Genomic DNA, 13,918 nt, shown 5'->3' with positions numbered 1-13,918 from the left:
ACTTAGTTACATGATCTACTCATCTAATCTTCAGCATTCTTCTGTAGCACCACATTTTAAAAGCTTCTATTCTCTTATGGTCTTAACTGTTAATCATCCAAGTTTCACTCCCATACATGGTTACACTCTATACAAATATGTGACTGATGCACATTAATCAAGGGTCAAAACAAAACCATGTCTACAGCTCAGATGATAGCTTAGCAGGCCTATAGTGAACTCATGTCGTGAACATCCAGCAGATGCTGATGTAGAAAGAAAACAACAAACTTTTAGTATGGCTTTGAACACTAAGAACACAATGAAATCAGTAATGAGGAAGAAAGTTTTATAATGGGTAAGTCTCATGCTAGAGTAGTAGGTCAACTTTTGCAGGATGAGCTATGATCAGAATAACAAATCATCAATTTCTTTTTAACCTAGTGCTGGTCTGAGTCAGGTGATAGAGGACTAAGATTTAAAAATCTCAGCAAAAGACACTGTGGTTATAGCGAGTGAGCTGGGAAGTAGAATACACAAAGGTGTTGAGTACAATATAGAGTGTGACCTGTTAAAGACAGTCAGCATCAAGGCATACCAGTGTTGGATTTGTACCTGTTTTGAGCTATGATCAGCTTCATTAAAGTGTATGGTTCCTGTTGTTTATATTAGTAGACTGTATTATACCAGGCATAGCCTTCACCCAACAGAGAAGGGAAATCAAAATTGGCTGAGCTAATAGCAGAAAACTTACGGGAATAGTCGCTATCACAAGTGATAAAATGCCAATGGTAATATCTCTCAGAGTTGCACCATCTTTTAAGTTGGGGAGACTAGAGTACTAAAATTATGAAACTAGTTATTTGCAACAATGAATGAGTGCCAAAAAATTGAGTTAACATGATATGCCGCCCTCAACATCATGTGACCACTGGTATCAATATGTTGAGTGTTATAATGATTTAGGTTAACATTTAATTTGTTCAGAGGACATATGAAGAAAGGAGGGATGCTCCATTCATAGGAACCACTATGTTTTTAAAGATATAAACATTAAATCTTCGCTTGGAGTAGAATTTGAAATGAGACAGCACTGTCAAGATAAGACTGCAGAACAACTCACATCGGAGGATCCTGACACATACGACTACATCCACACTCTGCAAACCACTGTGAAATGCATGGCAAAGGGTACGTCCCACTGTGCCCATTATTGGGGTTTCTTCTCATCCTATTCACATATGTAGCGCAGGAAGCATGATTGTTTGAAAGTCTCCGTGGCTGCTGTAATTATTCTAATCTTGTCCTTGCGATCCCTAGCACAGCAACACATAGGGGGGGTTGTAATATATTCCTAGATTCATCATTTAAAACCAGTTCTTGCAATTTTTTTTTTTTTAGCAGATCTTCAGAAAAGTTTAGGTCTACCCTTAAGAGTCGATGAGTTCAGTTTCTTCAGCATCACCGTAATGCTCTCCCAAGGGTCTAACAAACACGTGGCTATTCATGTCTGGAATGCTGTGAACACCATTTCAGTTCATATCTTTGAGTAATTTTCTAAAATAATTCAATTTGGCTTATTAACTACCCTCTTCAATACAGCTTTGGTAGGCTTTGTATCTTGATCACTATTAACATTTAACATATGGAACTACAAGTCAGAATCTGAGAAGCCATTGTCTATTAATTTTGCAGTATAATTTTGTTCATTGAACCTTCTTATAAATATATTTTCAGTGGCTGTTATTGGGAGTAAATCAGTTTTCAGAACAGATGAAGACCTTATTAATGAATATTTTTTATTTTTCATTCATTTTATTTTAAAATAATCTGCATTAAAATAAACAAATACCAATAAACTGATGTCTACTAGCAGCTTTACCCACAACCAAGCCTATGTGATCATTCCATTTAATATCGCTGCAAAGTGTTACACCCAAGAACTTGTATGAGCTGGTTGATTCCAACTGTGGCTCACTGATATTATAGGCATAGGAGACTATATCTTTTTGTTTTGTGATGCGCACAACCACTCTTTTGTTGTTCATCATAAATTGGTAGAATACTGGGGAAGTGCAATCAGTCTACAAAGAAGAATACTTACAAATCACTCGTGTCACCCCTTCTAGAATATTGCTTAAGTGCGTGGGACATGTACCAAAGATGACTAACAGGGGATTACTGAAAATATACAGAGAAGGGCAGCACAAATAAATTTCCTTCTTGTAGATGTCTGTTACCTGTACTTTCTTCTAACTACTGAGCATGGTTTTCTGTTGATGGGATCTATGATGGATCATAGTTAGAAGAGGGGCTAACTCACCCACAAGTTCAACATAGAATCTGACAGGGATTCCAACAGGCCCGGGGGATTTGTTCAGTTTTAATGATTTCATCTGTTTCTCAATTCCAATGACACTAAAGATGATTTCACTCATCTTTTCAGTGGTATGAGGATTAAATTGGGGCAATTCTCCTATGTTTTCCTTTGTAAAGGAACATTTGAAAACAGAGTTATGCATTTCAGCTTCTGTCTCATTTGTTATGGACTGGACACTAACTTTGGTGCCACTAACAACCTTTACTAACAATGTGAAAGATGTATGGTTGGCATTATGGAATGCAGCATTAGTGAGTGCAAATGATGAAATTGTTTGTCATCCAAAATGCACAATAGAAAATTTGGTTCTATGAAGAATGTTGGGAATCTGTAGAGACCAAATTATGGAAGAGGCAAAAATGACTAGAACAATTTTTGGGAGATGCAAAGATCACTTATTATGAGATGAGATGTAACACAGATCAGCTCATAAGGAAGAAGAAATGGGAACACTACAAAAGTCTGTTGATAGGGGTCGAAGAATCAAAGCCATCACACTCCTTTTTCTGGGCCTCAAACTTGTGAGAGTTGTCTACCAACAAATACACTGGTTCAAATAATTGAGAGTGGTGAAGTGGTACCATTATTAGAGCAGGCAGATCTATTTAAAAAACCTTTTGAGAACTTACTGGATCATGGCATTCCAACAGCACTTACAACACACATGCAGGCCAAATTTGATAGAGTGGAAGTCCCTGAACCATCAAAGGAAGAAATGAGTCTCATGCTTAAGATCCTCAAGAACAACAAGGCTCCAGGAGGTAGCGCTATCACAGCCAAGAGGCTCCACTTGGGAAGTGAAACACTGATGGAAGCTTTGAGGCTGTTAATATCTACATTTGGACAGCGAAAACAATTCATGCAGAATGGAAGGGAGCAATTATATGTCCCATCTTCAAGAAGGGTGATGCTACATAAGTGCCCAACTACCAAGGGATTTCATTGCTTGAAACTGGTTGCAAAGTCTTTATAACACTGCTGCTAAACCACTTGAAACCAATGGCTGAAGGAATTGTAGACTCCTATCAATGTGGCTTTGTTAATGGACAGTCCACTCTTGACTACATATTTACCTTGAGGCAGCTGATAGAGAAGAATTTTATGAGTTCAACTGGGAATTACATCTTATCTTCATCGATTTCTGAGAAGCATATGACAGCACTGACTGCCTCCGTGTTATGGAAACCATTGGAGAAATTTCACATCCCACTGAAGTACGTCCAACTAATAAATGAAAAGCACCAGTCTGCTTTTGTTCTACAATATTACTTTTATTGTTAACCGGTTTTCGGCTTGCAAGGCCATCTTCAGACATTTACTGAGTATTATCACCAAAGAAGTTAAATGTTAGCAGACAACATTGGAAGAGAAGTAACACATCTAGACTGAAGTAGAAACATACAGTAAGTAACATCTTTACAATGAAAAAGTAAAAACTGAACAGTACATAAATAACAATGGAGTAGATAGGAAAACCTTTAGCACAAAACAGGAATAGCATGCCTACATAACAGTTTCTATTAATAAACAAAACTAATAAAATAAAATAAAATTAGTACTAGACAAGGCCGCATCAAGAGGTATGAAACATGGAAACATACCTCCTGATGCAGCCTTGTCTAGTACTAATTTTATTTTATTTTATTTTATTAGTTTTGTTTATTAATAGAAACTGTAATGTAGGCATGCTATTCTTATTTTGTGCTAAAGGTTTTCCTTTCTACTCCATTGTTATTTATGTACTGTTCAGTTTTTACTTTTTCGTTGTAAAGATGTTACTTACTGTATGTTTCTACTTCAGTCTAGATGTGTTACTTCTCTTCCAATGTTGTTCTCATTGTATCATGCCGTCAAGCTCTCCTTCATTCCACTGTTGTTGACTGGTATACTATTGTATAAGAATTCAAGTACCCATGTTCCATACTTAAATAATAAAAGTGAAGTGACAAATAATAAGCATCAACAAATAATTAATGCTAATCACATGTTCTTTAGCTTGAACAATTCATTCACAACACAACTGATACCACAGAAAAATAAGATCCAGCTGTACATCAATTAGTACCCTTATATGCTTGTAGAACCTGGGCATCATCAGCAACAACTGAATAAACAATCTGTGCCTTCGAGAGGGAGGTACTTCAAAAGATTTATGGACCCATCTACAGTATCACAGAAGGTAAATGGGGATAAAGGAAGAACTAAGACCTCTATTTGTGGTATGGAAAACAACATATTGCCATTTTAGGGCACAAGAGGCTACAGTGGCTTGGTCACATTCTTCGAGCTGATAGATCTCTCCCATACTGAGTCCTCCATTCTCAACCTGCTCAGAAATGCCTAAGGGGACATCCAACAATGGGATAGAAGAATCTAGTATTAACAACCCATAAAGAAGTGGAGCCAACATTGATGGAAGACGAAGCTGGAGACTGGCAACCATCTACAGTAGGTATCTCCTCTGTTCTGACTGACTGACCTCCTTTATTATGGTGCTTTAGTAATGAGATCTTTTATAATTTTTTTTTTACAGAATGCTGTTTTTACCCTTTTGTAGTGTGGTTATTACTTTTGTTTTTCTGCTCTAGGCCTTAAAGGCTCATTAATGCAATAAATGATTCTGATGAAATGATTAGAGCACATTTTAATACCAAATCCTTCACATTTTTAAGTCATCAGTCCTTTGGTTTTTTAATATATTATACTAACATTTATAATAGTAAGTGTACATTGAATACCTGCAGATATTTTAACTTGTTACAAATTATTTGGGAGCTATATTGGTCTATTTATGATGAACAACAAAAGAGTGGTTGCTGTTTATTTTAATGCAGATTATTTTAAAAACCCAACCAATATGAGTTTTTTGTTGTCAGGAACATTATCACTCAATGTAACTCCTTCACAAAGATGGTAGCTCACTGTCCAACAATAGCCACTGAAAATATATTTATAAGCAGGTTCAATGAACAAAATTATACTGCAAAATTAATGGACAATGGCTTCTCAGATCCTGACTTGTAGTTCCGTATGTTAAATGTTAATAGTGATCAAGATACAAAGTCTACCAAAGCTGTGTTGAAGAGGGTAGTCAATAAGCCAAATTGAATTATTTTAGAAAATTACTCAAAGATATGAACTGAAATAGTGTACACAGCATTCCAGACGTGAATGAAAAACACAAAATATTCATTAATAAGGTCTTCATCTAATCTGAAAACTGATTTACACCGAAAGTAAATCAAATAAGACCAAATTCTACAAAAAAGTGAATAAAGGTACGCTTTATGGTAAAAATAAAACTGTATCTGTCATTCAGAAACAGGTCCAATGTCGATGTTGTTGCTTTTTACAAGGCATACTGCAAAATACTGAATACAGTAAGCCAGGCATGGAAGCAACCCACCTCTGCAGCTGAGGTAAATAATGCATCCTGGTGGAGTGGTGCTTGACTAGGAAGTAAGCCAGTTCGAATCTTGGTAGTAGAAAATTTTCACTGCCAATATTTGGCCAGTAAGGGGAAGTGAGGTGGTGCCTCAAAATTCCTGATCACCAGTCTTTGTGCCAATATATGCAAGCAAATTCCAAACCTCTCCACAGTGTATCATGAAGTGAGGGCATGTGACACTGTTGATGATGATTCATTCATCACATGGGGATGTTAAGCTTGGCAGCTCCACTGGTGCTATTCAGAGGAGTGGGCTACGTGCTGGCACAGAGTTTTAACCTCTAACTTCCCTTCATCCATGAAAACATAAACCCAACAACACACTGCATAAGCACTCATCACAGTCATCCACATGTCACAAACTTACACTTGACACTTCATCACAGGTTGGAGGAACGCAATGGCAAACCAGCTCCACTAGGACCTTGCCCATGGTGGCAATGCAATATTCCTGCATCTGCTCCCCAACGCTCACTCTCTGAGTAATTTATGTTATGCTAGACATTGAACCAAACAGACTACGAGATAAAGACAGCCACCAACTCTAATTACAATGAAAGAGGAGACCAAGAGAACAGAGATGAGGAGGATAAGATAGCTTTAAGAGTATTGATACACTGTAACATATGACTGCATTATAAAAAAGCTTTTTAACTCATCTATTATAGCTGTTACTCAAAATTTGCAGTTGCCAGACTCAATAAATGTTTCCAAAAAAATGTCAAATATAGTCATAAACAACTTCAGTAACATACATATCATTCTCACTTCACCAGAAGTAATATCCACCACAAAATATTTAAAATGTTCTTCTGAGACCAATAAAATAGTAAGTTATTTGTATACCAGTTATTTATCACTGGAACACCCACCAACTGGCTGAAATAGGGAGAAGTTAAAACCATGTAGAAGAAGAAAGAAAGAAATACCATTCCACTTCTGTCCAATTTCACTTCTGGCACCAGTCTTGAAAAATATTGAAAAGGTAATATACAATGGTTTCCCAGAAAGTAATGCACTGCATTTTTTTCTTCAAGAATTCATTATTGAACATAATGAGAATTACACATACGAAAGAATGGTGTTTTATCTACATACCCTATTTTTTCAGATAATCTCCATCCCATTCTATGACCTTCCTCCAGCACAAAACAAGGGTGTGTATGCCCTGTCAGTACCAACCCTTGTCCTGGTGGTGGAGCCAGTGCTTCACTATGTGAATCACCTCCTCATCATCCTCAAAATGTCTTCCACAAATCGCATCCTTTAATGGCTCAAGCAAGTGGAAGTCCGTGTGGGCTGGGTCAGGTGTGTCACGTGTGACAGCTGTGGATGGTCTTCCCAACCACTTAAAATCGTGCCGAACCGCCTTCTTATGACCTCAACCTCCATGCCGAGTGACTAAATGTACTTCTGTCGACAGCAGATGCCCCACAGAATTTGCACAAGTGTTTGTGAATATTCCCCACACTTTCTTTCCCTGCAGTGTGAAATTCAATGACGGCATCATCTACAGACACCACTTTGAAACTGTCCTGCAGCTACACTATCTGTCAGAAGTGATGGAATCTTGGTGCATTCACTCAGGAGACTTCAAGTAATATGTACCTAATGTTTGACATTCATAGCATTGTTTTCAGCTGAGGAAAAAAAGTGTTGCATTACTTTCTGGGCAACCCTTGTACAAGAAGCTTTTTAACTATCTGACAACAAATAATATACTTTTAAAGAAACAATTGGGTTTCTGAAGGGTTCAGGTACTGAGAGGGCATCTTATACACATGGTATGAATGTACTTTATTTATCCCATAATAAATTACAAGTCACTGGTATTTTCTGTGATATGTTAAAGGCATTTGATTGCATACAACAAAAACTCCTTTTAACTAAATTAGAATACAATATTTGCTGTATATTGGTTCAAATGTGTTGTATGGAGATACAATCTATTCACACATTACATTAGTTAATTACATCACATAATCATAAACTGCAAAGAACATCTATATATCATTCCTTTGTTCAAAGTCAACTGGATGACTGGTGAAATGATTCTGTGGTTGAAATATACAAGTTGCACAGAATGAGTGGTGCCTGGAGATTTACTTGCATGCACATACTGTGGTGGTGGAATGCTGGGTGCATCCAGTGTCCTTGTGAAATCACATACCAGTGAGTCTGACAAGGAGTAAAAATTGGCTTAAGTCTGTTGATGGATATCATGATGGAAGAGCCATTGATGTTAATGTCAAACATTCTGTAGTGACATATGAATGCTGTGCAAAGGTCATTGTCCAGGGGTTGGAATGATTTTCAAATGGCATTATGTTGGACGAAAACCTGTTAGCAGGACTATACATGTAGATAATGATTGGTCGCTAGATAGAATGTTATTTTGAAACAGTCGGGCAGAGCTTGCAAATCTGCAAACACTCATTTGTGAAAAGTCTTTTATAGGCTTTGATCACAATGCTTGAAATGTCAATGAAGAATTCTCCAGGAAGTTGAAGTGTGTACCCATATGATAATTCAACCAATGTTTTGCTGAGATCTTCTTGGAAAGCTGTTCAGATGCCGAGTAAGACAATAGGGAGGCTGTCAGTCCAACACTCTGTGGCAAGGTAGCTGAAGGAGACCTTTAACTGTCAATGGAGTCATTCCACAGGTTCACAGTAGTGGGGTGGTAGGCACAGCTTCGAATGCGGTTCATGCCATGTGCTGTTCAAGATGCTTCAAAGAGGTATGGCACAAATTGTTTGCTGTGACCGATATTTATGGGGAGGGAAAGCAATTGTGTTGGATAGCTAGTGACAGAATACCGGGTGGAGAGACTGGGGACTTCCCCCAACCTCCCCACATTCTCTGCTACTAAGCTGTGGGTGTGCCTCCAAGCAACTGGGCAACAGCATATCAAAAAATCTGATTATTTAAAATCATGTAATTTAACAGTAAAATGGTTCAAAAATACATAAACATAATTCAACCTGAGTTTAAACCTCATCACATCATAGTTTCTATGGAAATCAATGTTTTGCAGAAGTTTTACATCCCTTGATAATTGAAGATATAAGTTTGAAATTTGAACAACATTAGGGAAGGAAGAATTGGAGAGAAGAGAAATTTGTGGCACAACTTGACTAGAAGAAGGGATCGGTTGGTAGGGCATATTCTGAGGCATCAAGGGATCACCAGTTTAGTTTTGGAGGGCAGCGTGGAGGGTAAAAATCGTAGAGGGGGACCAAGGGATGAGTACACTAAACAGATTCAGAAGGATGTAGGTTGCAGTAGGTGCTGGGAGATGAAGAAGCTTGCACAGGATAGAGTAGTGTGGAGAGCTGCATCAAACCAGTCTTGGACTGAAGACCACAACAACAGGGAAGGAAAGCTGCTACTCACCTTATAGCGGAGATGCTGAGTCACGATAGGCACAACAAAAAGATTCACACAATTATAGCTTTTGGCCATTAAGGCCTTTGTCAGCAGTAGACACACACACACACACACACACACACACACACACACACACACACACACACACACACACAACTTGCATACACATCTGCTGTCTCAGACAACTGAAATCACACTGCGAGCAGCAGCACCAGTGCATGATGGGAGTGGTGACCGGGTGGGGGTAAGGAGGAGGCTGGGACGGGAAGGGGGACTGCTTCACAGACTGTGCCATATGAATCCTTCCCATCAACACAAAGCTTTTGTGAATTGTGCAGGTGGGAACTTTCCCTGCAATACATCCTACGGTCCCGTATTCCACCTGGCCTCAACCTTTGTTAGTCACTGTCCTCACACATCTAGCCCCCTCCCTGTTCCCTTTCCAGCACTACACAGTTGTCATTTCACCGTCACACCCAGTCTTTTAATTTCTTTTATTTCTCTCCTTTCCACTACTTAACCCCCCCCCCCTTCTCCCCCGCCCGCTGTCTAAACTGCAGCACTTCACTGTCTGCCATCCCCACCATACTATCTCTCCCCCTCCCCACCCCAGCGTCCTCCTTACCCCCCACCCAATTGCCACTCCCATCATGCACTGGTGCTGCTGCTCGCAGTGTGGTTTCAGTTGTCTGAGACAGCAGATGTGTGTGCAAGTTGCATTTTCATGAGAGAGAGAGAGAGAGAGAGAGAGAGAGAGAGAGAGAGAGAGAGAGAGTGTGTGTGTGTCTACTGCTGAAAAAGGCCTTAATGGCCAAAAGCTGTAATTCTGTGAATCTTTATGTTGTGCCTATCGTGATTCATCATCTCTGCTACATGGTGAGTAGCAACTTTCCTTCCCTAATATTGTTACATTCTGTCCTGGATTTTCCATTGTTTAATTCATAATTTTAATAGTATATGTATCTTGGTATAAAATCATTGTGTAGAAGTTTCTGGCAGGCAAGAAGTGAGTGGTCTATTTGCCATTTACACAGAGAGAAATCCAATTAGAACATTCAGAATTAGTGTGTTATAGTTGGTCATGAAGTTAGTGTCAGTCTGTTAGAGCCTTGCAGCGTATTCACTTGTGACAGTTGCTGCAATTGTGAGCACTAGCCTTGAACAGCTATATGCAAAGGAACTGTCATGTTATCATGAGAAAGACTGTGGTCATACTCAATTTGCACTGTACAAAACTGAACTTTCATGTGAACATAAGAGTGTTATTTGCATCATTCATTCCAGTTTAATGAATTTTTGCATGCTGCCCATATTATAAACCTGCATGAAAAGTGAAGCATTAAATTTACCGCTTTTAGGTAAGCTAAATGATCTTTGACTAGTATGGCCAATGCTTAATACAGACATAATTTGTAATTAATAAAACAATAAACCTGATTTTGATTCTAAACTGTGCCTGCTAGTGGGGAAAGAAAATAATACAATACAATGTTAGTATTTTTTTGTATGTGATGAAACGATAATTTAAACGTATGGGTTTTCTCTTGAAACACAGGTTACATAATTTCAGTAACCGCTTCCTTACTATCTCACAGTATTGCCTAAGAGTTTTCACTGCAGTTGCCTCTTTCACTGAAAAGGCTTCAGGTCTATGAAAGAAACTGTTGAGATTCGTTGGGCAGTACTGCTATCCCAACACTGACACTGATACATACATGCTCAAACTATTGACTTCGTACAGTGAAAGTAGCAAGCACAGCTGTAACACACCAAGTTATTTTGTTACACTGACAAGCATTACACTGGCAGAGAAATGTCTTACAATCCTGCTCAATATCTGGGCTAAACAAATGCCTCTTTCAACAGCTGTACACTAGAAATTACTCTTGGTTGAAAGAGGCTGTGCAGAGAGGGAATTCCTCACTGGAAAAAATCAGGTGTAACAAACTGCTGTATATATGACATGATACATCACAGTACAATGCTATATCTAAGTATTGCGTTTGAATGCATCAGAGCTGTAAGCTCTATGGTGTTTCGAGAAACATTGTCTCCTTCCTGGGAATTGTCAAGGGCTACGAAATAAAGTTTCATGTTAACTGATTCTTCCATCAGAATTTGGTAGAACAACATTACAATAAATGAAAAGCACTATGTTTCTTATGTTCTACAGAACATAAATAATATACTGCTTTTCATTTGTTGAATAGCGTTTCTTTGCAGCGGTGTCAATCTAAGATTCTGAGAGAGTGAATCTGCTGATATATTCAGCTGACCATCAACTAGTCGAATATACATGGTTCACAGAGCCACACAAGTGGCTTATGGCCTATGATAAGACTGAAATGTCTGACTTCAAGCAAATGACTAAACTTTTTTTGATTTAGGCATGTGTCACATAGAGCTTGTGGTTGTATGTTGACATATTTTCTTGTGATGATGACAAATTGTCATTGAGGAAAGCCAGAGGTTGCCAACCAAGTTGTACATATTGTTGTAGTACATCTCCAACGGCTTTTGATAATGTGTTCATCATAGTTGCAAGATGTGCATCTGCAAGAGGATGAGCTAATAATGCAGACTCATACTATAGTGCGGCCTCCACACAGGTGAAGGATGCTTTCCTTTCATCAATCTACTGTAGTGTGTCTCCAGGTTTTGGCAAACCTTTTAGGAATTCATACAGAAGTGCTGGTAACAAGGCATGAATGCACACAGAAGTCTATACAAAATATGTTCCAAGAAATGGAGTACTTCATGTACTGTAGTGGGCTGTAGAAACTGGGAAACATTCTGGTGTCCAAAACCTAAGAACAAAAGTAACTTTCGCATGTGTCACTTTCAAATACGAGTAACATAGCCCCATGAAACTCGGACCATACATAGAAAGAACTGCTATAGTATAGCACTAAAGGTTACTGAAAGAAATGTGCAATGAGACAAACAGAAATTATACTTTTATTCAAAGACAATAATTAAACTGAAGTCACCACCTTTTACAACGGGCCCTTGGCCATTACAAAAGGCGGACATGGTTCTTAATATGGTGTGTTATCATCATAGACAGCAATGTATGCTCTGCAGTTTGCTCCCATGCTGACCGCAAGGTTGGCAAGAAGCTGTTGTGGTAAGGTGTTACATTCCTCCATCGGCATGGCTGAAAACAGTTGATGGTTCTTGGCACATGTTGACATGCTGCAATACATCTTCCCATCACATCCCACATGCACTCAATGGAATTTACGTTAGGAGAAATGGCAGGCCAGTCCATGCACTGAATATCTTCTAATTCCAAGAGTTCCTCTACCTGTGCTGTTCGATGCAGTCATGCACTGTTATCCTTAAAAATGACCTCAGGGCTGAATACACTCCTGAAAAGACATACAGGGAGGAGGAGTACAGTGTCACAATAATGTTGACCAGTGAGTGTGCCATGTACAAAGATTTGGAGAACACTGTGTTCATGCAACACTATACATCCCCATGCCATAACACCTACACCACCAAAATGATCATATTTGACAATGATTCCCGCGTGTGTTGCGTGTTTCTGTCTCCCATCATATGAGTGTACATCCAGAATCACTATTCAGACTCAATTTGTTCTCTGCCAAGAAGAGCATGTGACCTCACTCTTTGTTGCTCCAGTCCCATGCTCTTGGTACCACTGAAAATGGTACCACCAATGTGCAAGTGTCAATGGAACACACCATAATGGACGTTGGGTGAAGAGACCAACCGCCATGCAGTTGCATGCCCACACACTGATTTTCAGTCTCTTCTTGCCTGCTGCACAATGCAGCTGTCATCTGCTGCTGTAGTTTATTGTGGTCAATCACCTCCTCTCCTTCGGGCAGCGGCACACATGAAACAGTTCTATGAGCGATACCAAAACCCTAGGCTACATTCATCACACTTCAACCTCCATCCAGTTTCCCGATGATTCTTCTCTGTGTGAAGCCATCGAGATGTTGTAATGAAGAACATCACCACAGTGCGTTGTAACTTCTCAGTGACTGACACTGTCTTTTCCCATTCCTTCAACTGCCTCGTGTTGCTGGACCAGCTGCATTTGGCTCTAGTCATACTGACCTCATTCCACATGACATCTTACTTTCTGTGCGTGGCCGGGAGACCTCAGACGATATGCTCCTGCACTTTCATTCATTTCCATTAAGTAATTAATGTGTTATGTTACTTCATCTAGCTGGTCCTTAAGTTTTGCAGAGCAGTGTAGCTTTCACTCTGTCTTTGGTTGGCAGAATTCCAAAGACACATTTTGTCGGGTTACTCAGAAAGATGTGTTCTCATAGTCTAGTGAACAGTTGCTGTAGGTTGGCTAAATGCTCTGATCTGCTGTATGAGATTACAAGCAGGTCATCAATACAGATGTAACAGAGTTATTTGATCCATGAAGAACTGGAAAGATTGGATGGTGCTGCACAGTCCAAGTGGCATTAGCAAAAATTTATAAACCTGAATGAAGTGCAAACATCTGATCTGGATATATCTTCCGGTGCAATAGGTGTGTGTTAAAAAGCACAGAGAAGATCAATCAGGTATTGTTCTAGCATTAAGCTGATAACACTCAGCATTTATTGTTGCTCTTACGGACAATATGGAGTGGTGAGATCCAGGTGCTATCTGTACAGTGACAGATTTCTTGTGCTAGCATGAAAGAGAAATCATATTTTGTGATCCAGAGTTTGTCTGGAGACGGA

The 13,918-nt window shown here is 39.1% G+C and overlaps 1 protein-coding gene across 1 annotated transcript in view; it reads right to left on the bottom strand.

Annotated features, from left to right (window-relative positions):
• Positions 1–13,918, bottom strand: part of LOC126260165 (SET and MYND domain-containing protein 4-like) — a 119,585-nt gene that overhangs the window by 32,930 nt on the left and 72,737 nt on the right. The gene's annotated exons all lie outside the window — the stretch shown is intronic.

This window comes from Schistocerca nitens, chromosome 5 (genome assembly GCF_023898315.1).
Source record: "Schistocerca nitens isolate TAMUIC-IGC-003100 chromosome 5, iqSchNite1.1, whole genome shotgun sequence".
NCBI lineage: Eukaryota > Metazoa > Arthropoda > Insecta > Orthoptera > Acrididae > Schistocerca > Schistocerca nitens.
Note: the sequence above shows the minus strand (reverse complement) of the source record. Positions and strands in the feature narration are given on the sequence as shown.